We start from the raw sequence: 23,162 nt of genomic DNA, 5'->3' as shown, positions 1-23,162 counted from the left end.
TCTCTAGTTGTTTTAACCTGTTCAACTGGCGCCGTTATTTTACTCATAATTTATCGCTTTTCATTAGTGCTCTCTTCGTTTGTAGATTTGATCAGAAGCACTTTTTTTTTTTTTGTCTTTAATGATTCAGCATAAGTTTTGTCCATGATTGTCATGGTCTTTACATCTTTATCAACATTATCAATTTTGTTTTGGATTTCATCTATGTTGATCATTACGTCACCAGTTTCCTGAGCCGAATCCTGAATCAACTTTGTTAATATCTCTGTGTTTTCTGTTATTTCTTCAAGTTCATCTTCAATGAGCTTTTTGTGTATATAATCCTTTCATATAACGTTTTCAAGCTTTAATACCGTTTTGTGTTAATGCAAGGACGACTCCCAGTCATTCGTCTCTTTTATATATATATATATATATATATATATATATATATATATATATATATATATATATATATATATATATATATATATATATCTCATTATGTTTGACGTAATGAACGTTTCCATCGTCTAGTCTAAGAGCTGAGCCCTGTGAGAAGATAATGCGGCGGTAACTTAACACAGTAATTATATACAGTCTAATTACGACATTCGTTATGAAACATGAAGCAAATGTTTTATACTGGAAATGAACCCATTATTTTTTAGTATACAGCCCAAGAGCCATTGATTTGACTATATAGCTCTTGAACCTTCACCACACGCCAAGGATTGTGAAGTGTGTGTGTGTGTGTGTGTGGTAAGCCTGTTCTCCTATGTAAACAAGAAATTATGGGCTAAAAAATTTAAACCTATGCTCATAGCAAACCGCAAAGTTTATGTGCAACCAGTGTCACAAAAAGGTATATTTTAGCAGGATCACAGCTATTTCATGAGGGTAGACAGAAAAACTGAAGGTAAGCAAATGTGGGAATGAGTGTGAAGGGGCAAAGTTTACTTTTAAACATATAATCGAGTACAGTGTGTAGTAATTGAAATAATTTTTGCTGATATTTTAGCGAATTTGATCATTATTTCTGTCGGAAATAGTTGGCTTAGCGCCTTAAACACTGCATTGCTGTCCCATTAGCCTAACAATAATGGGGGCCACAGTGGAAAGCAAAGGTTTTGGTGAGTGGAGGGGGGTTTGAGGATGAAAACTAATGAAATACCGGCCTATCTCCGAGCTTAACTTCTGCCAACCTAACCCAACCAAGGGCACAGTGTCTTACAAATAACCTTGTGGCCAGCTAGAGGTCTGTGAGTCTTGATGAAGTGAAATGCAAGGAGCCATCCTACCTTAACCTTTTATAAATGAGCCTAACCCAACTGAACCTAGCCTAGAGGCAATAAACAATGAGACAGTGAGAAACAACATAAATTGGTTTGTGTATCTTGGTCACTTGTATCCTCCATTGTGCAAACTACTCCTGGTCCCTGACCTGCAAACCTATTTTAACCCTAAGACTATGGTTTCTCACAAAAATGAATGGGGAATGCATCAAAGTTATACCAAAAACATTTAGAAAAACGTTTGAAATTTAGAATTGCCCCCTCTGGGACTGTAATTTTCGGATCGTGCACACCTTCAAGCAAGATGATGCTTTCTTGTTAAAGACACAAAAGTCAAAGCCGAAACTGTTCGAAATTAGTTACTTCCTGAGTAGGTTGTGTTTTCAGAACCTGCACATATACAAATATGATGCTTTTTTTAATAATTTTTTTATGCCCTTGACATTTTACAGAGTCCTGTTTTCATAAAACTAAACCGTTGTAATACTTATTCTCAAAATACTCTGAAACTAAGGGTCTGACAGTGTAATGGAGAACATATGCAAAATCTATATAATATAGAGTAAAGGAATATGTCTTTATAAACTTGGTATATATTGATTATTGAATATGTGACACCAAAAAAGTGTGTTATTTTGACTGTCAAAAGATTGAATGCACATTGTCAGGCAGTTATAACCCTTGCATGGAAGTAGCCGTGCAAAGATTGCTGAGATTATTGTGGATATTTAAATTAGTAGTTCTTTGTAAATATATTTGAATTTATTTAAATGTATATTTTCTGATAGGACCAAGTCTTTTTAGGACCAACTTCGTTAGGGTCTTTCAATGATATAAAGCCTCTGTTATGTGCAATCTAGCTGAAGTGAACTGACTTGAATAGTTCCCAGTTCTATAACTAGCCTCTGAACTGTAGTGTGGTCACTGATTTTATAACAGTTTTATTAGAATCACTGCTCTTCAGTTTTTAGGTTAAATTATACTTTAGGTGGAATAGTTTAGCTTGACTGCCCACACAATCCTGCATCATAATTACAAGAGTGGTTTTCACTTTACAAGTCAGAAATAGTCTTGTTTGTATAATCTTGGGCCTAGTGAAAATTTCAGTTGAAAAAGACCATTTGTAAGTCCTTTACAGCCTGGCATTTGCTTTTGATAGTTCTTTCCAAAACTGTGGTAAAATATGGGTTTGTTTGCGCATATTTGAGCAGAAGTTTCTCTCATTTTTCAAGGGGCTTGCTTTATGCAACTATGAAAAAATTTTGTGGCCCAAAATAATGAAAGATACATACCTATTTTATAATTGACAGAGAGGACAGAATTGTTAAACAATTGGGAATCAGTGTTTGAAGACTGTTATTATCAGGAAATGAAGCAGATATCCTGTACTTAGTCTTAGTGAATGGATTTTTTAAATGCTCTCATCATTCTTAGTTGTAGGATTATCAGGACTAACCATTTTAAATCTCACTTACTGGAGGAATTGCAGTTTCTATGTTTTTAGTTAACAATGCTGAAGGTGTTCCAGCAAATATTTCAAGTGCTAGGCATACATAATACTTTATCTTTATTTATGTACAAGTATACCTTAGTTTTACCAGACCAGTGATTAACAGCTCTCCCAGGAAATTAGACTTATTTTTACGTGGCTAAGAACCAAAGCAACGGGACCACAGCTTATTTTCCGAACCACATTATAGCGAGAAAAATTTCTATCACCAGAAATAAATTCCTCTAACTCTTCATCAGCTGGCGGGGAATAGCTGGTAATAAAGTCACAGGAAAGAAAGTCACAGAAAAGTCACAATTTTGGCTAGGAAAAAATGTCACATTAATTTTTGGTGGTAATCATTAGGTTGTGTTAGGCTTGATTACAGGTTAGCTTAAGTTATAGGTTGAGTTGGGTTGGGTTAAGTTACTTTTTTCCTGTGACTTTTTTACCTGGGTTCTTTATTTCTGCTGAGAATAAGGCTTCAGACCGATGTAGTTACTTTCTGCCCATTACTTTAGTTCATTATCAAATGTTCATTTTGCTAAACTGTACCATGGACAAGTCTCCTATTTCAGCCATATTACTGTGCTTGTTACTATTTAGGAAAAAGTTATGTTTTCGTTTGATTTGTGTAAGTGAAGTAATTTGTTTTACAGTAGAATTAAGGTTTAATTCAAGAAAATCGTTAAGGCTATTAGTTGTAATGTAAGTGAAGAAAATATATTATCTAGTATGATTAAATAGTTCTGTTTTAGTATATGAAGTTCATGATTTCATAGGAGGTAAACAACAAAATCTTTGAAGTTATAAGATGTGATAAATGCCTTATGCAAAGAATACTTGCCCAAAATGCCTAATGACTGTGTTGTGAAAAGCATTGAAATATGGTATAGAATCAACTGCATAAGTCTGTTAAAACACACCTTACAGTGTAGTTCTTGTGAGCATAAGCCTCTAGTACTGAAGTACTCATGAATGCTGCTTGCTATATAGTTTTTTTTATGTTTGCAGGTTCATTACGCCAGCTACTACCATCCAAGTTCAATGGGAGAAAACACTAGCCATTCAGAAAATTTTGTGGGTGCACGAGGCATTCGAAACAGGTGGAGGCTGGTCACTGATGAAATTCCCAGCTGTGAAACACATTAAGAAAACGTGAAGACAAAAATTGCTGCTGCTTTAAAAAAAATGGCAAAGAATGTCATGACAAATGTCTTGCAGGTGATGTTGACAATGAGGAGACTATCATAGAATTTCTAAAAGTTAAAGTCATAGACTTCTGGGAGGAAGCAGAACATTGCCTGTTCACGGCATATAAAAAAGGAATATAGGAAAGAGAGAGAGACTTGTATAGACCTACATGCACTGTATCCTGTAAGAAGCTTTAAAGGTGTTAAGTCCACTGTGGAAGGTATGCTACAAAATACCAGAAATTTGGATATGAAGAAGACAAATGTGCAGGGATCTTTTATGCTCCGAGCCTGGGAGGGATTATGGGCTAAAGAACTTGGGTTCAGCCGAGGACCCAACATCTCTGGAGACCAAAATTGATAAAAGATATGCCTGGTCACTGAAACGACTCGGAATTCAGGTTCTGTCTGTATTAACTCTTCCATGCTACTTCACATGGTCCAATGACAGGGAAATTGATGACAGAGTAGGCATTCTCCTTAAGCTATTAGAAAAGTTGGACGAATGAAAGTGAAGGTAATGTAACTCCTAAATAGAGGTAGAGTTGTTTGGACGTATAATGTAGTAAAGCATATTCCCCAGGGATTGTCAAGAACACCTAGACCAATATTTAACTTACCTGTTCCTGTTCACTGCGTGACGTCTGGATATTTATTCCTTCTTGTCACTGTTTATTCAGTAACATTCCAGCTTTTCTACTTCCAGCACTGTTAATTTGGCTAGCGGTTGTTTGTAACCAAAGAGTTGACCTGCTGCATTCTCCTCCCCTGACAGAACTTATTGTCTTGATAATTGTCCTCATAATTGTCATCAATTCAGCTCTCTCATCCTCGTTCTCTTTATCAGCACTGCTGCTCTTGTTTTTCCATTTGCCAAGAAAATCTTGCTTTTCTTAACAATGCTAAATTGTACGTAGTTCCCTAGTTCAAGCATCTCCAAATTGTAAGTAAAGTTTTCAGAAACTTGTCACGTAAAATAAGTCTAATCCTTCTGGCCAGCCCCAGGAGAGCTGTTAATCAGCTCAGTGGTCTGGTAAAACTAAACTATACTTAACTTTTTTGTCTTGTTCCTACTGTCTGGAGTCCTTTATGTTCGTTGTTTATTTGATCTTCTACAATTATTTTATTAATCTCTGATTCCCTGACCATACATTGTCATGGGATAATTTTTTTAAATCAATTTTTTTCTACCAACTAGGAATCTTGGCCAATATTCCCCAGTAGGAGTTGTTTTTTTGGAGTGGCTGGAATATTTCTGTCTATAATCTCTTCATATTCTTAATTTCAAAATGTCTATCTCCTTTTCCATTATTTTTATTCAGTTTTCCATGTTCATTATAGATTAGGGAATATAGTCAACTTTGCTTATTTACTTTTCGTGCTGACTAAATGATCCCTTGTATCCATACTCCATTTTTTTCTATCTTTTTTTTTTTACCTGTATTTATCCATTATTTACAATTTCCTGCGTTTATATTAGTGATTCTTATTACTACCGACTAGTCAAGATTTGGGTAAAAGTTCGTTTCCTGTCCGAACTCCAATTCCGCACGACGAACATATTTTTTCGACTGTTTTCAATCGTCCCATTCAAGATTTCAACTGGAAATCGTTCGTTGTCAGGTTTCCAAACCTCTCACATCTCAAGCACAGAAAACGAATTAATGCTGGCCGAAATCTAGAATGAAATAATTGAAAATGCCAAGAAAACATTGGAAAAATATGGCCATGCACAGATCAAAGTAGGCTAAAAACACGTAGGTTTGCGTCATTGCAGAACATTCAATAGCCGGTAACATTTTACAATTTGCCAATAAAAAATAATATCACGTAACCTAGGAGTGTTGACTGGTTACAATTTTGCCGTGTTAGCTATGGAGAAGCGGGCGGGGGGTATTATCTTACCCTAAAGTCGTAATTTGATGAGCTCTTTTCAAGAATATGGGTTACAATTTTATATCGTGTACATTATGTTTTTGGGAGCCACTCACATATAAATAAAACCAACTTCCATGGAGGAAAATGAATTCTTTCGAGAAAAGGTCCCTTAAAGTCACTAACAGTATAGCCACAAACCTTTCGTTTTTTTCGATTTTGGGAGAGAAACACTACTAGTAGAGCGCCACAAATTCTTATTTGATTTTAAAGTACGGGGTTGGAAAAACTCCGTGACTTCTTAAAAAACATTGCACGCGGCGTCCTTGATAAGAATTGCAAACATTTTGCCGCATATCAATCGCGGGTGAAATATGAAATAATCAACGGAAAATTAGTAGGCTAATGAAATAAATGACTTTTCATTGGTTCTGAAATAAGATCCGAATGAAAAGCTGTTTATTATTGGGTGATTTCAATCGCATTCAGAAAGAGGCCTAGTTACAAGGAGTAAACGTTTCGACTTGGTTGATCTGATGAGCCACGCCAGTCATTTCAGATTCCGAGTCGACAGAACGCCCACGCAAATGACGTTCGCCAGTCACATCAAAACTGTGACGTAATGATAGATAAGTGGGTGGAATTCACGGGCATGCGCATGGCTGGCGGCTGCTTATGTATAAAACTCACGGGAGCTCAAGAAGTCGTGGGTAAGATGAAATTGAAACTTAGAAAGAATCCTCAATTATTCACATAAATTTTATTTTTTATTGTAATAAATATTAGCATGTGTATAGTGTTTTTTCGTTTTTTTTTATGAAGATTCGAAAGATACAATAAAAAAATCGAGTAGGGATGTTCGGACCGGAAACGGTTTGTACTGGACGTACATTTCTCAATTTATCTGTGACTCAAAAATTTCTTAATACTTATCTTAACTTCCTGTGGTCGAGGGGTGTATAATTTCTACAAATAATAATGACACTGTCTCTTGGTCGTTATGTTCCACCTTATCTGTTTTATCTGTGACTACCCCCACATAGTTTGGGACCCATTTTTATTCCTTAGCACAGTTATTCCTCTTTACCTCCAATGGACTTATTATTTAGCTTTCTCCTTTTTCGTTCAGTTTGTATATCATCTTGAGGTACTCTGCACCTCACTTCCGTGTGAGGTGCTCAGTGGTAACATGGATGAATGTTGAGTAATGGAACCAGGTTACAACAGAGATAATAGGGGAAGAACTTTGAGCACCTGGCATTCAGGTCATTCAGCAATCTGCCAGGTGAACTAAAACTGAAAAAATAAGGACAATGAAGATGAAATTAAAGGCAGTTCTACTCGAAAAACCTTAGTGACATGGAAATCTTATGGGCTAAGAAATTACTACAAACCAATCTGAAAAAAAAAAAGTTCCCGACTGAAGAACGAAATGAGGCTTGAAGAGGAATGTCCACTGCCAACAAAACCTATACGCTGTCATAGGTGAGGAGTGTTGAAATGTTTGGCATGAAACCCTTTTATCATCTTTTTCAGATTGTATTCAAATAAGGTGTATCATTTAAAATTCTGGTTCATTCCTTGAAAGTGTTTGTGAAAAGTAGAGAATTAGGAAGCTAAATCAAAGGTAGTGTTCATTGTACTTAGAATATCAGAAAGGGCTGAGAGGAATTAAGAATCAATAGGTAACTAAGCGACTGGAGTGCATCCAGACAAGACTGATCTAGTGAAAATCAGGTTCTAGTTGTGGACTGCTCAGAGTACAAAATTACAGTACACTGTACATTACTTAATCGAGCATTCCCAGTTGTGCTCAGAATCTGTTAACTTAGTTTTCTTGTATGGGAATGCTAACTCCTAAAGATTAGTGATCCGCTGAAGATACTTTCTTGGGTTTTACTGAGACCACTTATGAAAGTGGAGAACTATTTTGTATCTGATCCAGATGGTGAAATTTACTAGGTTTTACTTTATGCAGACTAGAAAATATTAAAGTATACTCAGCTATTTTGTAGATAAAGTTAGGGTAATTCATCAGAGAACCCAAGGGACATGTAATCAGTAACACTACCTTTTCAAGCAAGCTATTGTGTTCCGTGTAACAGCTACAAACTTGAGTAAATCTTGGAGAAAGATGCTTAATATACATTGGTCATTGCTACAGCAAACTAGCTACATGTCAGCCAATTTGCGCACCTTTATGAGGCCTTGTATCTCCTGTAATAGAAACGTGCTGAGTGATAGTGAAGCTGCGACAAAGGAAATAATTGAAAAATTATTGTATTTGAAAAATTAAAACCTTAATGAATTCCGGAGCACTGGGAAGACTTAACTTGAATGCTCTGGATGTTCATGAGAGAAGGCAAGAATTTTGAAATGATTGTATCGTGATCTAATCCATTTTAATTTATTTCAGACTAATCAGCTTCTAGAGTGGCAGTCAGTACGAGGAAGTGAGGAGCAAAGTGAAGTTGTCCCGGATCTGTTTTTCGTATGAATATGCACCATTTTAAGGTAAGGCGTTAATGGGCCATAACTGCTTTACTTAATTGGAATATGTTTAACCCTTTCAGAGACTGCTTTTGCCAGAGTGCTGTATTTAACTGTGTTGCTCAGTGCACAAAGGCAGGCTTTATAAAGCAGTTTCCAGGCTTAAAAATTAAGACCCTATATTGTGGTTTGAATGATTATTTCTGAGGTAATGGTACTTTACATACTATATGGCAAGAATATGTGAAAAATTTCAGGAACATAATGCTTACAGAATGAAACTACCCTTGGTATTAGTTAAGTATGTCTTACTTTAACCAGACCGCTGAGCTGATTAACAGCTCTCCTAGGGCTGGCCCGAAGGATTAGATTTATTTTACGTGGCTAAGAACCAACTGGTTACCTAGCAACGGGACCTACAGCTTATTGTGGAATCCGAACCACATTATGACGAGAAATGAATTTCTATCACCAGAAATAAATTCCTCTTAATTCTTCATTGGCCTGTCGGAGAGTCGAACACTAGGCATTAGTGAAATACAAATAATAGTAGCACTGGAGGTAGCATAAACAAACGGTACACTTTACACAAGGATAGAATTTGTCATTGAGGAATCTGGTGAGACATGTTCAAGCTCTTTTAAGAGAATTTGTACCAAGCCTGCAACTGTAATGCAGTCAGAGGGCAGTTTGCCCACTCTAGCATGGGCATTTCTTCATTTTACTGATTTGGGATAGTTACATTAGTTAGGGCATTCAATTTCCTTTGTGAAAGTTCAATCAATCATTTCCTGTGGCACCCACGGGGATGGATAGGGCCTCGATGAACTCATGCTACCACATTCTGCCCTTGGCTCACTCAAGATCTCCCCAACACTCATCTGCTTCCAGCCTCATTGTTCTCAACCACGTCTCCTTTGGCCTACCTCTACCTCTTCTGCTAAGGGCAACCCACCTCTGTGTATCTCATACTATTCCCTGTCTTTTATACACATGGCCTAGTCACTTCCATTCTGAGAACCTAACATACTCATCGACCGGCTGCACCCCTGTTACTTCTCTGATTCAGTTATTTGTTACCCTATCCCTGCAATTAATTCCTAATATTCTTCTGAATGCCTTATTTTCATATGCTAAGGATTCAGGTCAAGTGAAAAGTTCGGAAAATATTTGAGAGAATTGTACGAAAGGACCTTGATGCTTACATGATTCAATTAAGTGGTTTCTTGTTCTTTCAGAAATCCTACCATCATCAACTGGAGCATCAAACATTGTCAAGAATATTAGAAGATTCTTACGTGTGACTACATACAGCAGCATTAGCTTCATTTTTTTTTATAAAACTATTGTAATTTGTTATGTAACAGTTACAAATGGTAAAGATATATCAGTTATATACATGTGATAGATATGTTATAAGATAGTTTTTCTCAGCTTAAATGTAACTCTACTTTATCAAGTAGTGCAGTTTGTGGCAGGAAAGACAGTTTTCTGTTTAAATTTGTCATCAGCTGAGTAGCAATGCCAAGTAACTTGATATGCTTCTGGATAAAGGTTCCTTCTAATTAAATTTCATTAGTTTGGTCTGAGTAATTACACAGTAATAGGATTTGGAATGCAATTAATTCTACATACGTTTTTTAGTATTGCATCGACTGTCAGGAATCATAAATTTCATACGTTATGTATTAGGTAATTTGCTCTTTCAGGAGTCATAAATTTTATCGTTTAGGTATCAAGTAATTTGCTGCTTCAGGAATCATAGATTTTATACATTACATATCAGGCAATTTGATGTTCCAGGAATCATAAATTTTATAGGTTGGGTAACAGGTAATTTGCTGTCTCAGGAATCATAAATTTTATTGGTTACGTATTAGGTAATTTTCTGTTTCAGGAATCATAAATTTTGCACGTTACATATCACGTAATTTGATGTTTCAGGAATCATAAATGTTATTGGTTGGGTAACAGGTAATTTGCTGTTTCAGGAATCATAAATTTTATTGGTTATGTATCAGGTAATTTGTTGTTTCAGGGATTTGGTGAGGTAATGTAATTTGCTGTTTCAGGAATCATACATTTTATAGGTTACGTATCAGGTAATTTGTTGTCTCATTAATCAAATCCACCTAAACTTATTAGATATAACTTATGTCAGGTGGTTCGTTATTCATACCTACTTGGCCTCCCCGAGTGAGTCAGCAATACTCCAGAAATAATGGCCTTCACCCAAGATCATGTCAGATTGATACGATTCAGTCTTGGTTGCTTTCAGTAGTTTTCCTCGAATTACAACATTTAACATCTGGATAGATCGTTAGTTTGCAAGAATAAGTTTTAATAGTGCTTTATAAGCATCTCTTTGTGGTAGTCAGGGATAGTCTCGTGAAGGCACTGATTTTTGGGAAAATTACAAATAGTTTCTGATCAGCTTTTTCTTGACTGTTATAGTAGCGACTTGTAGTTCAAACTTCTCTTGTAGGCCCCGTGGTCTTAATCCCGAGTTAGATACAGTTAATGATTTACAGCAAAACTTTGTCATTTACATACAGCTTTAGCTTTTACATTTTTCTAATATTGCATAAACACTGGTACTTGTACTTAGACACTTATCGTACTTCAAGGCTTAGCTTGTTACTGGAAGAGTGTCACGGATCAAAGTGTTTACAAGTTTACAATCACGAACAGGGAATATTTCAGAAGTTAGTTTATTTGTCTGTATATTAATTTTGTCGATGAGTGGAAAACTTTCTGTAATTTTCGAGTGGTGTAACAATTGTCTCTGAAATTCTCATGAAATATGCTATGATAATAGTGTGTCTTGTTGTTCATTTAACGAGAAAAACCTATGCTCTTACAAGATATAATTAACATATCTGCATTTTGTTAATACACACTCATTAATTATAAAATAACAAAGAAAACGATTCCAGCTCACATGCTCTGCCAACTTCTGGTTCCAAGTGCATAGTCTACTAATAATCATTCTTCTGGGTAAATTTTGGGGTGTACCAATGACAGGAATTCATCCCCATAGTTCTCACATTCCATTTTGTGTGAGAGGTTCTGAAAATATTTAGCAAACTTTTTCAGTGTGTCACCTTATGGTTGGCAACCAGCTTTTTGCCCTGTTGTACTATCAATAGCCTACTGCTCTCCTTTTAATATTTTGTGGTTTTTCATCACTCAGTCGTGAAACCTCTGTTATCACAGTTTTCAGTCCTATTTTCATTTTTTTACTGTTGACATAATTCATGTCTAGTTTTGCATACCTCATTTTTGTTTTTTGGGCTGTTAATGTAACTCTTTTCCCCTATGCTGTGTTCTTATAGGTGTCCATTCTATGCATATGAATGTTTTCTGGGACTGTTTATTCCTCTTGTCTGTTCCACTGTAATGGTTACTTCTGTGTCCTCTCAGAGATCTTTGATGATGCCGTTTGCATGTGTTGTCAGTTTGTCCTTCCCCCTCTCATCTGTTTCTGCATAAGCAGTCTGTGTCGATGAAACATGATTTCTTAATGGTTACGACAAGTTACTTCATAGGCTTAGTTTGTGGTATCATGGGAGGACCCTTCCTTTCTCAAGTTTAGAGCACCTGCATACTGTTTGCTTTCTTCCTCTCTGGAGCTGTCTGCCATCCTTAGGCTGGGTACCTGGCATTGTCAAAACACCCTTGCCAAATGCTGTCTCTGTAAAGTTACTGACAAGACACTGGATTTGTATTAGTTGTGTACCGTCTTCATGGCTCACATCCTTAGGCTGGGTACCTGGCATTGTCAAAACACCCTTGCCGTCTCTGTAAAGTTACTCACAAGACACTGGATTTGTATTTATTGTGTCCCATTCTCATGGTGAGCCAAGTACTTTTAGCAAGGAAATGTTCAAGTCAGTTATCTTCCTCATCCTTATAATTCATTCCTCAGCTGTTCGGAACTTTGGAGTCTTGTGTGTCCTGGTAAACCTGCCTTCATGCCTTTGTGATTGGAGTGCACAATTTTTGGTTCCTCTTCCACTTTAGACTTCTGGCAAATATAACTTTCTTTCCTGCCTTCATCAGCTTTGTTGTCCGTGTAATAATGATTCAGACTATTGTACCGTTAATGGGTTTGTATTGATAAAATGTGTTTTAACCAAAAAACTAGTTGTTATAAGCTCCAGTGCCTTCCTCTCATCCCCCTCGTAGGGTGGCTAGTGCCGTCAGAGCACCTCATGTGGTGCACTGTAGGCAATATTTAAAATCCTTTACAGCGTCCCTTCGGCCCCTAGCTGCAATCCCTTTCATTCCTTTTACCGTGCCTCCATTCATATTCTTTCTTCCACCTTACTTTTCACCCTCTTCTAACAATTGTTTCATAGTGCAACTGCGAGGTTTTCCTCCCGTTGCACCTTTGTAACCTTTTACTCTCAGTTCTCCTTTCAGCACTGAATGACCTCATAGGTCCCAGCGCTTGGCACATTCCATTCCATTCTATTCCTCCCATCCCCGCCCTCTCCAGGTCGATTGTCACAGAGAAATGGATGCCGTCATAGTATCTGCGAAGATATGGGAGTTGGCTTAGTTTGAGTGCTGGAACCTCTTTCTCTCATTTGCTTGATTTCATGCCTTTGAATTTGTTCTGCACTTTTCAAGGCTGTTTTATGATTAATGGGATTGTATGTAAACTAGTTGTATTGTAAAAAACATAGTGTTTCAAGACGCTGCTGGCATAAGGAGGTTCTAAGCTGAAATAGCTACACTAAGTGGCGCTTGGTATTTTTGACAAGAAGATGAATAAGTCCCTTTTCTTGTGTGGTAAACCATGATATATCGTGAAGAAGACACTTGAAACCTAGAGATTTTGAAGTGCATTTCCACCAGTATGTTAAGGTTTAATATGCAACAAATGTGTCTCACTTATCTTCATCCTTTAAGAATGCTATTTTTTCTCACAATCTTCGTTGCTGAAAACAATATTTTAGGTTTGCGAATTAATAATTAGACAACTTAAAAGTGCTGATTTAAGTCTGAGCAGTTTTATACCGGTGAAGTGGTTTTAGGTATAATGAAATGATTAAAAAATTCATATAAGTTTTTTTTGGTAAATTAACAAATAAATAAATTTGGCTGTTAACAATGATAGTTTAGGCACGTTAAGCAATTACCTCTGAATTCTGAGAAGGATTTACATTTTTTCTTAAGATTGTATATTTTTCGCTTGGTATTTTACTGGCTTATGTTTTTCAAGGGTAATTGGCATTTTTTCTTTGTCTACTGGCCTCTTCATAGCATGATGGGGTTGCAATACCAGATTTATGGGGATCACATGAAAGACTCGTCCATTCATTGGAAGTGACAACAACAAGAGGTAAAGCTTTAAGAAGCTTAGACAGCTAAGTAGGATGATATCAAAGGGAATAGGGTAGACCCTGGTATTCGCTGGGGATGCGTTCCACCCGCCCACTCCCCGCGAATAGCTCAAATCCGCGAATACTTAAAACCCCTCTAAAAATGCTTATAATTGCTTATTTTGATAGTTCAAAACACCAAAAAACCCTCAGAAAATGCTTTTACCCGAATATTTGGATAGTTTTACCATATAAAGTGCATTTAGTCACGAAAATATGAAAATGCAGTATGTGAATGTTTCTCCATGAAAAATGAAAATTTTACCGAAAAATGTGTGTATTTCAATAGTTTTACCACAGAAAGTGCATTTAGTCACGAAAATGATATGAAAAATAATGTGAATATTTTCCATTGTTCGAACAGGCGAAGTTTTTTTATGAATAATGTGTATATATGAGAGAAAGCCGCGAATCCGGAACCGCGAATAGGCAGGTGTCCACTGTAGATTGAAAACAAAAAGCAGATGAAGACTAGAAAATGATGCAACAAAAAATCTTTAGTTCCATCTTCACTGTATCTTTTAACTAACACTAGTAAGTGGCCCCCCAGCACAGAAGATTTCGTAAAGACTTGGATACTTATTTATTTATAAGTGTAAAACAGTAGTTTGACATCATCAATGTTGTTTCCTTGTACGGGTCTTTGAAAGGGTCTGTATCATTAAAATTGGAGAAAAACAAGGTTGGAATGGTTGGGTAACGATGGAATTTAAAGTAATGGCCAGAAGTTCTTTCTCAATTTAGGAATGGAATCTTCAAGGTTAAAGGTTCCAGCTATACTTTAGTAAAGATTTATTTTAGATATTTGCGTATTTATAAAGATAGTTTAAGGAATTCAGTCAGTTTTGTCTGAGTTACAGGTTTTGTCAGCTCTAGAACCTCTGGTCCAGCAGCGTCTTGACATAAGTACATTTTGTTTTGTACGTTAATTGCTAGGTCCTCTTCATTTGTGAGTAATGAATTACTGTTCATATTGTTCATGCTGATGTACAGAAATGTTCATGTGTACTGTATGTTCTGCCTGCTTAAAACTGGAAAGATCTAAAATAAAGGACTCCCTGGAGTCAGCACTGCAGTGGCTCGAGGAGGGTTAAGTGTCCTCAGCAGGAGGCATCCAGTCAGGTCTGTTCTTGATTCAGAGTTGTTTTCTGAGCTGACAGCTGATTGCCGAGATGTGAAGAGGCCTTACTTCCCTTGTGCTGTTCCTGGTGTATTCTCATTTTCTCTGTCACTGCTGAAGAATTAAAGTCTTAGAATATCAGAGAAGGCGAGATATGCACAGGAGGTTCAAGAGGGGTGGTAAAGTTACCCACTGAGATGAGCCTTAGTCTGCATCAACTTTTATGTCTGTGGCTACTGTACTTAAGCAAAACATTTGCTTGGTATGTGATGTCTTACGGTGTGGTGTAATTAACATGTAGGCTTTTGCTGCCAGGGTTTTGTAAAGTTGATGGTTAATGATATAAAAAAAATGTTAGTTTATTTCCTTTATGAGTAACATATTTGAGAATCACTGGGTTTCAACATACATTTGCTACATTCTGTTTTCGATTTTTTTTTTTTTTTTTTGAGATTTTACAAGGGACTGTGTCCCACGTCTTGTTATGGAAAATTATCTTGTAACAATCTCGTTGAAAACAGAGAAACTATTAGGAAAAGACACATGATTATGATATTTGTATTTACGGACATAGTAGCAATTGTATAGCTGATTTTGTAACCGATAGATTCTTTCCTGAGAGCTTTGTGGATGAATTTACTCGTAAATATTTGATGGTAAAGTTATATGTTGGCTTCAGAGATCTTTGTGTAAAATCGACTTATTTTCATTATGGGTAATTGACTAAAATCACTTGGTATACTTAGGCGTAAAAATTCTCGATAGTAATGACATCAGATGTTTTGGTCATTCAGAGAAAATTGTCAATTTGGCGAGATTTTTCAATCCTGAATTGCTGCATTTTACTTGGGAAGTAAACAATTAACTTTTGTTCTTTTAATTACTTCATAACAAGCTTCTTATATATTTGGTGATGTAATATTGGAGAATTCTAACTTGCAGAGCATGACTGACTAGGTTAGAAAACGTTCCTTGATTAGAATTTGGAATCTTTGCTGAAGTCGAGTCTGCCTGACAGTATCACATGCCGTTTTCATTTTTGCTTTTGGTAGTTTATTTACGTGAAATTTTGTTTGACAAAATCATGAGTGAATATCGAATATAATTAGCATCCTACCAGATGTCTTGAAAGGTACAAGATATAAATATCAGAAAATTTTAAGAGATAAAGTTATTCCTTTGGTCGAGCATGCAATAACGCTTTTAGTTATATCTTCTGACACATGCAGTCCGTTTGAAAGGGGGTACCAGCTTGGGGCTCAAACGTCTTCGCGTCTGAGGCTGGCATTTCGTTTTTGTACCTGAAATAGTAGGAGGGATAAATAACCGCAATGGGTAGAGATTTAGAAGTCTGTGCAGTACCCTTGCAAATTCACAACATCGTCAGCAGTTAGATAAAAACGGGTGTGTAAGTACTAATCTTGCAGGAATTTTGATGGAACTTTTTGGCCAATTATTATTTTTCAGAGGATGAACCCTATTCATATGGAACAACCCCATAGGGGCCAGTGACTTGAAATTCAAGCTTCCAAAGAATATGGTGCTTATTAGGAAGTAAGAGAAGGTAAAAGGAAATACAGAAAGAAGAGATCTCGCTTATTAAAAAAAGATGAATTAATAAATGTATAAAAATGCATTAACATGCAAGGAGAATAACATTAGGGTAGTAATGCATTGCCTAGAATGAACAGATACAAGCCTGTTTGTTAAGATTTTAGGAGGAAATATATATTATGATTTGATACTCTGGAAAGGTTGTGTCAGAATATCACCAAATAACGTACCAACAAGTACGCGAAAGACTCTGGTTCTGTGGAACATCAAGACTTTGACTGAATGCAAAAGCTGATTTCTGTACAACTTTTTTGTCATTGAAAGTGGTAAGGAAATAGTCACAGTTTCTAGGTTGCTTACCTAAATGAAGACTGAACTGATATGAAACGATTCCAGCTAAAAGTTTGGTAAAGTTCTGATGAAATGGCTAGCAAAAGACAAGCTGCCAGATTGTATTTTTTATATTATTTTACAGAAGGTACGCACACAAACGTTTAAATACGATTTTTGGGGGTGTTTGTTGTATGATGGTTAATCAATTTTATGTGAATTAGTTTTTTTAAAGGAGAACTGTAAGCAATTCAGATGGTAAAATGGTCAAGTGTCTTTGCTGTTGGCAATTGTAAAATACAGCATTGCGCTGATGTGATGTATTGTACATACGCACTGAATATTTGCACAATTTCACATTTCAAGAAATCTGTTTGTCTGTGATATTTTGAGGTTTCAGTAAATGTTTTTGATACTTTCTGCCCTCAGAATGGATGATTTTGCATTAGTTTTTCCCTCAGGAACTTTTTATGGTGTACAATAATACTCAAGATTTCAAGAAGCTTGCTTGTTAATTGTATTTTAGCTTTCAATGTGTCTTATTCTTTGTGTCCAGGAAACTCATTGCTTTTGTGATGCATTTAGTTGCAGAAACGCTGTTGGTATGTCATGTTCTTCTTCCAGAAGGTCTGTTAGGGTGCCTTATAGTTTTGATGCTTTTCCCGTTAGGGTGTCTATTAGTTTTTATTGGTTTCATAATGAGCGAAAAGTTTGTAGTAATTTTTGCAGTCAGCTTTTGTGCTGGTCTCCTTAAGTTTGTCAATTTCATCAGTTTTTTTCCAAGAGAATATGCAATTTTGTGTGTGTGTGTGTTTTTTTTTGTCCTGGAAGTCTATTTGCCTGTGAGTTTTGTGATTTTTTTTTGGCTATAAAGTCTGTGAATATGTGGCCTTTAGTGAAATGCAATTTAGCATGATTATTTTTTAGAGAGCCTGTGAATTTGTTTGTTATAGAAAGAAAACAAAAAGCTGTAATTTTGTGTTTTCTTTGAATGGAAAGTCTGTTACTATTCATTTTTTCTTTTCACCTGAAATTCCTTTTGGTTGTCATTATTTTGCTAGAAAGTATGGTAGTTTGTTTCTTTGCCTAGGAAATCTGTTAGTTTGTCTGTTTCTTTGCCTAGTAAAGCTGTTAGTTTGTCAGAGTATTTTGTTCAGGATGTCTGTCAGCCTATGTAATATTCGTTTTAGAAAGTCAACATGAATGTGTGACCTAGAACGTCAAATAGCTGTTGAATTTTCTTTAGAATGTCAGTTAGTTCATGAGGTTATTTACTCTTGAATATCCGAAGCTTGTGACAGTTTTGCCACAGAACTGTGTTTGTTTGGGAGAGTTTTTTCTTTTTGCCTAGTTCAGGAGAGTTGTCTAGTCAGTCTGTTTGGTGTGTTTATTGTCTAGAAAGTGTGTAGGCAGTCCCCGGGTTACGGCAGGTGTGCTGTAAGTCGGAAAACTCTGTAACCCAGAACATCAGTGCTGTAATCCTAGTTATGGTGCCATAACTTCAGGACGTCAGCCATAACCAGGAACCAATTTTTTTATTAATATATTTGAAAAAAGGCCATAAGTATGGGACGCCGTAAATCAGAGTCGCCATAACCCAGGGACTACCTGTAAGTTCTTGAGTGTGCATTGGTTAGAAAATTGTTAGTTCTGAGTAGATTTCTTTTTCTGCCGAGGGAGTGTCGGTTCAGAAGAATTTTTTTTCATAGAACGAGTTATATCAGTCTGGAAGTTTGAATTCCTAAGAAGGTGCCAAAATTCCAGGGTGTTTTTTTTTTGTTGGAAAGTGTAAAGTCTGGGATCTTTCCTAGACAGTGACCCCCAACTGTCTTAAACTGGTATGTATCCACCTTTGCACCGTGTTTAGTACAAGCCAGTTTGGGATTACCATAAAACCATAAACAAAAGACTGTAAATATCATAAAGACAATGACCCCCAAGAAACATTAGTCTTAGATAATGACCCCGAAAACCCTTGGGGGTCACTATCTATGAAAGATCCAAGTTTGGGAGTGACCCAGAAAGCTTATTATCCCATGAGAATTTTGCTTGAAGTTTGGGGGTGTTTTGCCAGGAAAATTCGTCAACTCTGGGGTCTTCTGCCCATGAAGCCTAGAAAATGGCAGTCTGGAGGACTTGTATTCTTGTAAAGGAACTGATAGTTTGGGAGGGTTTCTTTTATTTCCTTTTTAGAAAGGCTTTTGATTCAAGTTTGTTTTTCAGGGAATTCTTTTAGTTTATGGCCTTTAGCTGAGAGCCTGTTGGTTTGTGAGTTCTCCACCTAGAAGGTGTCAATTTACAAATTTTTGTTTGGAGAGTCTGTTTAGCTGGTCTGCATCGTACATTATTTTAGGCAGTTTTTAATAGAAAGTGTTTCTTCATTTTTTTATTCCTTGCATTAAAGTATTTTACCTGATAGGTGTACTAGTTTAGCAATGACACTTTGCCCCAAAAGTGTGTTAGCTTACCAGTGTTTGCTTTTCTAAGAAAGTCTGATCGTTTGGGAGGAGCTTTCTTTGTCCAGTGTGTGTGTGTTAATTTTCAACTCTTTGGCATAGAAAGTGTCTGTATGGGTGAGTTTTTATGCCTGGAAAAATGTAAGTTGTGGAAATTCAATATTTAGAAAGTGTGTCTGCTTACGGTTTTTTCTTATAAGTGTAATTGTTCTGGACAGTTTTTCTGTGTTTAGAAGGTACATCATTTCAGGAGAGTTTTTTTCCTTGAAAGTCTGTCAGTTCAAAATCATTTTTGTCTAACTGCAATGGCAAGAATGTTGGTGTAGCATTCTTTTGAATATTTTGAGTGTATGTACAAGGATAACTATCGGCAAGAAGAATTAGGAGTCCAAGAACTGGAACAGGAATAAACAATGGTGTGTGTCTTGAAATAAGGTAAAACTGATAAAACACTACTGTTAGAAATAATACCATCTACCATTTTTCTGACAAATAAAAAAAAACTGGGTAAAATTTGGTGAATTTTATGAGTTCACATAAAATATGTGATCCTTTTTTATAGAAATGAATGATCCAGGTCTGAATCTCCTAAATGTTGGCATAGAAGCCAAAGTTATGGGAAACTAATCGTGTCAGCAATTTGGTCTAGCATTTTAAGGAAGAAAAGTCTTCAGAAGTAACATATAAGGAAGAAACTGTTAGCGTCCCCGAAAGTTTTTTTCTTAACCATTACATGTTGACCAGGGCTGTACCAGTGGTAAATCTGTTTTGATGATCAAAATGCAAAAGTCAATGTCCATTGTTTAGTAGGCCTGTGGTGGTGATCTGTATAAAACAAGAGTTTTATAGAATTGTAGCAATTTTTATAGTCTTGTATCCCTGTTCTAGTGAGCAGTATAAAAACAGCAGCAATTTTTATAGTCTTGTAACCCTGTTCTAGTGAGCAATATAATGCAGCAATTTTTATAGTCTTGTATCCCTGTTCTAGTGAGCAGTATAAAAACAGCAATTTTTATAGTCTTGTAGCCCTGTTCTGGTAAGCAGTATAAAACAGCAATTTTTACAATCTTGTAGCCCTGTTATATAGAAAAATATAAAACAGCAATTCTTATAGTCTTGTATCCCTGTTCTAGTGAGCAGTATAAAACAACAATTTTTATAGTCTTGTAGCCTTGTTCTAGTGAGCAGTATAAAACAGCAAATTTTAAGTCTTGTAGGCTTGTTTTAGTCAGCTGTATAAAACAGCAATGTTTATGGCCTTGTAGTCCCTATTCTGGTATTCTAGTGAGCAGTATAAAACAGCAATTTTTATGGTCTTGTAGCCCCATTATAGAGAAAAATATAAAACGGCATTTTTTAAAGTGTTGTAGCTCTGCTCTATTGAGAAGTATAAAACAGGAATCTTAATTCGTGACTCTGTCCTGATGTAGGCTAAAAGTGTGAAAAAGCTATTTCTACAGTTTTGTACCTCTGTCCTGGTGATAATATAAAAAAATTGGCTTGTACTGGTGAGCAGGATGAAAAAGGTTTTGATTTGTAAACCTTGTTCTCGCGACGATTATAAAATTTAAGTTTTAGGGGGCATTAGATATAAAAGCACCCAAAGGAACGTGTGAATCAGGGCCCAGATATTCTTCTCTAATTACCTGGCAATGGTATGAGTTTTGCAAGGAGTTACTGCACAGAACCTAAACTGGCCTGGTGGTCCACGTGCACGGTGAAGGCTGACGTTAGTCCGACCTGCTGTCCTGCTGGGGGAGGAAGAACTCAGGGCAGGAGGACATTAGCTTTGCACGTCTCCTGCCATTTACCCGACTCAATCACTTACATTGAATGGTGCCCGGTCCTAAGAGACGACGTGGTGGTTTTTTGGGAGGTGGGGGAGGAGTGCCTCAAGGCGCGCTTGTTCCACCTGAAGGCATTTGGGTCACTTGTCTGCTTTTGGAGGGTCTGTATGTGTCATGGTGTGATTAATTGCTTTTGTTGTAACAATGACTGGAGGACGACTTGTAATTCTAAATGAAATAAAGGTCATTGAGATGTTTGCCTTAATTTTTGTGAGTCCTGTAAGTTTTTACTTTGGTTCAGAAAGGCATCTGGGGTCATGGATGAATATTCATAATTACCAAGAAAATTGTAAAAGTAATTTTTTTAATAATTACCCCCCTCCCCCCAAAAAAAATCATGTGCACATATTCTTCATCTACAGTGAAAATATTATAATATTCCCAATTTAATCCATAATTGATGTTAAATTAATTGATATACAGTCCAAGTTGATTAAATATTCCTGTGCAAAAAGACCTGTCTATTTAACTAAAAAAAAAAGCACATATTAAAAACCAGCATGTGCGTGTTTTCAAACTTCAGCAAAAATTCTTTTATTAAAAAATTGAATAGAATATTGAAAAACCAAGTAACTTAAATAACATAGAATAGAGCTAGAATATTAAAAACCAAAACTTTACAATTACAATTAAAATTTTGAAAGATATATATTTTGCAATCTTTCTTGTGACCCCGGCTGTTCGTTAGTTACATCTAATTCAAATCAGCAAATAAATGAGACTCCGAGAAAATAGCTCATTAACTGGGTAACTGGTGTTTCACAAGTTAGAATCAAACCGCAATTATGTCAACAAATTCAGAAGTGAAAGGTTAACCAGGAAAGAGTATTTGAATAGAGAGGAATTATAATAAGTGTGAAGTTGGTCATTCTAGTTTACAAAATTCAGTTAGCTGAAACAATCTTATGAGTATTTTTCATCACCGAAAGGTGGTTCAAAGCAGCACATTTTCTGATATATTAGCATTTTACGGTTAAATTTCCAATCAAGTAGCCAGTCCTGTTGGTATAATCCCATGTCCTAAACTAGGGCTATACTAAGTATTTTTAGTCAACTCCATAGGAAAAAATTGGGTCAATTTCTCATAAATATCTCTGAAAACAAGGATAAACATCACTGTCAAGTTATACGAGTACATTGTCTTGTAGAGAATTAAGTCAAGAATTCTTTCGGCTACGATGTCAGTAGTACAATGGCTAAGATGCTCGAGAATATAATTATTGTAGTCAATGTCTTGTAATCCTGTTCCTGTTTTCTGTGAGGTTGGATACAAACCCCATTTTCTTTAACATGACGTGGGAGAATCAACCATCCTTTCAAAACCTCAAGGAAAAACTGGAATCGGAATATAGGAATGGGTGTCAAAATCCCCTAGAGTTTCAGTATGTTATTCGTAGAGGAACTGAACTAGGGGTGAAATCATACTTCAACAGAACAACAAAATTCTGGTGGCAAAACTCTACGGGTTTCCACGCCATATTTCGTATGACATGTCTATCAAGTATACGTTTCACAGCCATATAAGTGTAACCGCAATCTATAGGCTTGTCTCAGTGGTAACTTAACCCAGTTCCCCCTTGAACTTCCTGTGCATAGCTTGTTCTCTTTGATTTAGTTCTTTAGCAGTGGTAGGGAGAACGGGAAAACATCTAGGAAGAGCATGCAAGGAAGAAAGACCTTTTCCCATCTCGCCTATCAGCTGTCAGCTTAGAAAGCCAGTTCTGAATCAAGTCTCAAGAACAGGTTCTGACTGGGTGCCTTCTGCTGAGGACACTTAGCTCTCCTCGGGTCATTGCAGTGCTGGCTCCAGTGGGGTTAAAAAAAAAAATAATTTCAATTTTTTGTTTATTGTTACGAGTAACCACCCCCAATTCTCTAATTGTTTTTTTGGTTTTAAATAAAAGACTGTCCGGTTAATTACCGTTTTTATTCTCCCTTCTTTCAGTAGTACAGTGGAGTCAGTTCCTTGCAGAAACCGACTTTAGACCCAACAGTATTGTTCCTTCATTGAATGTCTCTATGCAAGCTAGTTATACAATTTTGCTGAAGTGACTGCATGAACCAAACATAACACTGTTTATTACAGATGTCTAGCAATCTAACTAACTTACAAATTCTCTCATCTCGTGAAAATTATAATTTTA

The 23,162-nt window shown here is 36.3% G+C and overlaps 1 long non-coding RNA gene across 1 annotated transcript; it reads left to right on the top strand.

The window, feature by feature from the left end:
• Window positions 1-536: 536 nt before the first annotated feature.
• On the top strand, window positions 537-12,605 carry LOC136835655 (uncharacterized). Its single transcript, XR_010852228.1, has 4 exons — window positions 537-898; window positions 3,778-7,316; window positions 8,248-8,345; window positions 9,560-12,605. It is a non-coding gene; the product is annotated as an uncharacterized lncRNA (long non-coding RNA).
• The last annotated feature ends 10,557 nt before the right edge of the window (window positions 12,606-23,162 follow it).

The sequence above is a fragment of the Macrobrachium rosenbergii genome, chromosome 55 (assembly GCF_040412425.1).
Source record: "Macrobrachium rosenbergii isolate ZJJX-2024 chromosome 55, ASM4041242v1, whole genome shotgun sequence".
Classification (NCBI taxonomy): Eukaryota; Metazoa; Arthropoda; class Malacostraca; order Decapoda; family Palaemonidae; genus Macrobrachium; species Macrobrachium rosenbergii.
Note: the sequence above shows the minus strand (reverse complement) of the source record. Positions and strands in the feature narration are given on the sequence as shown.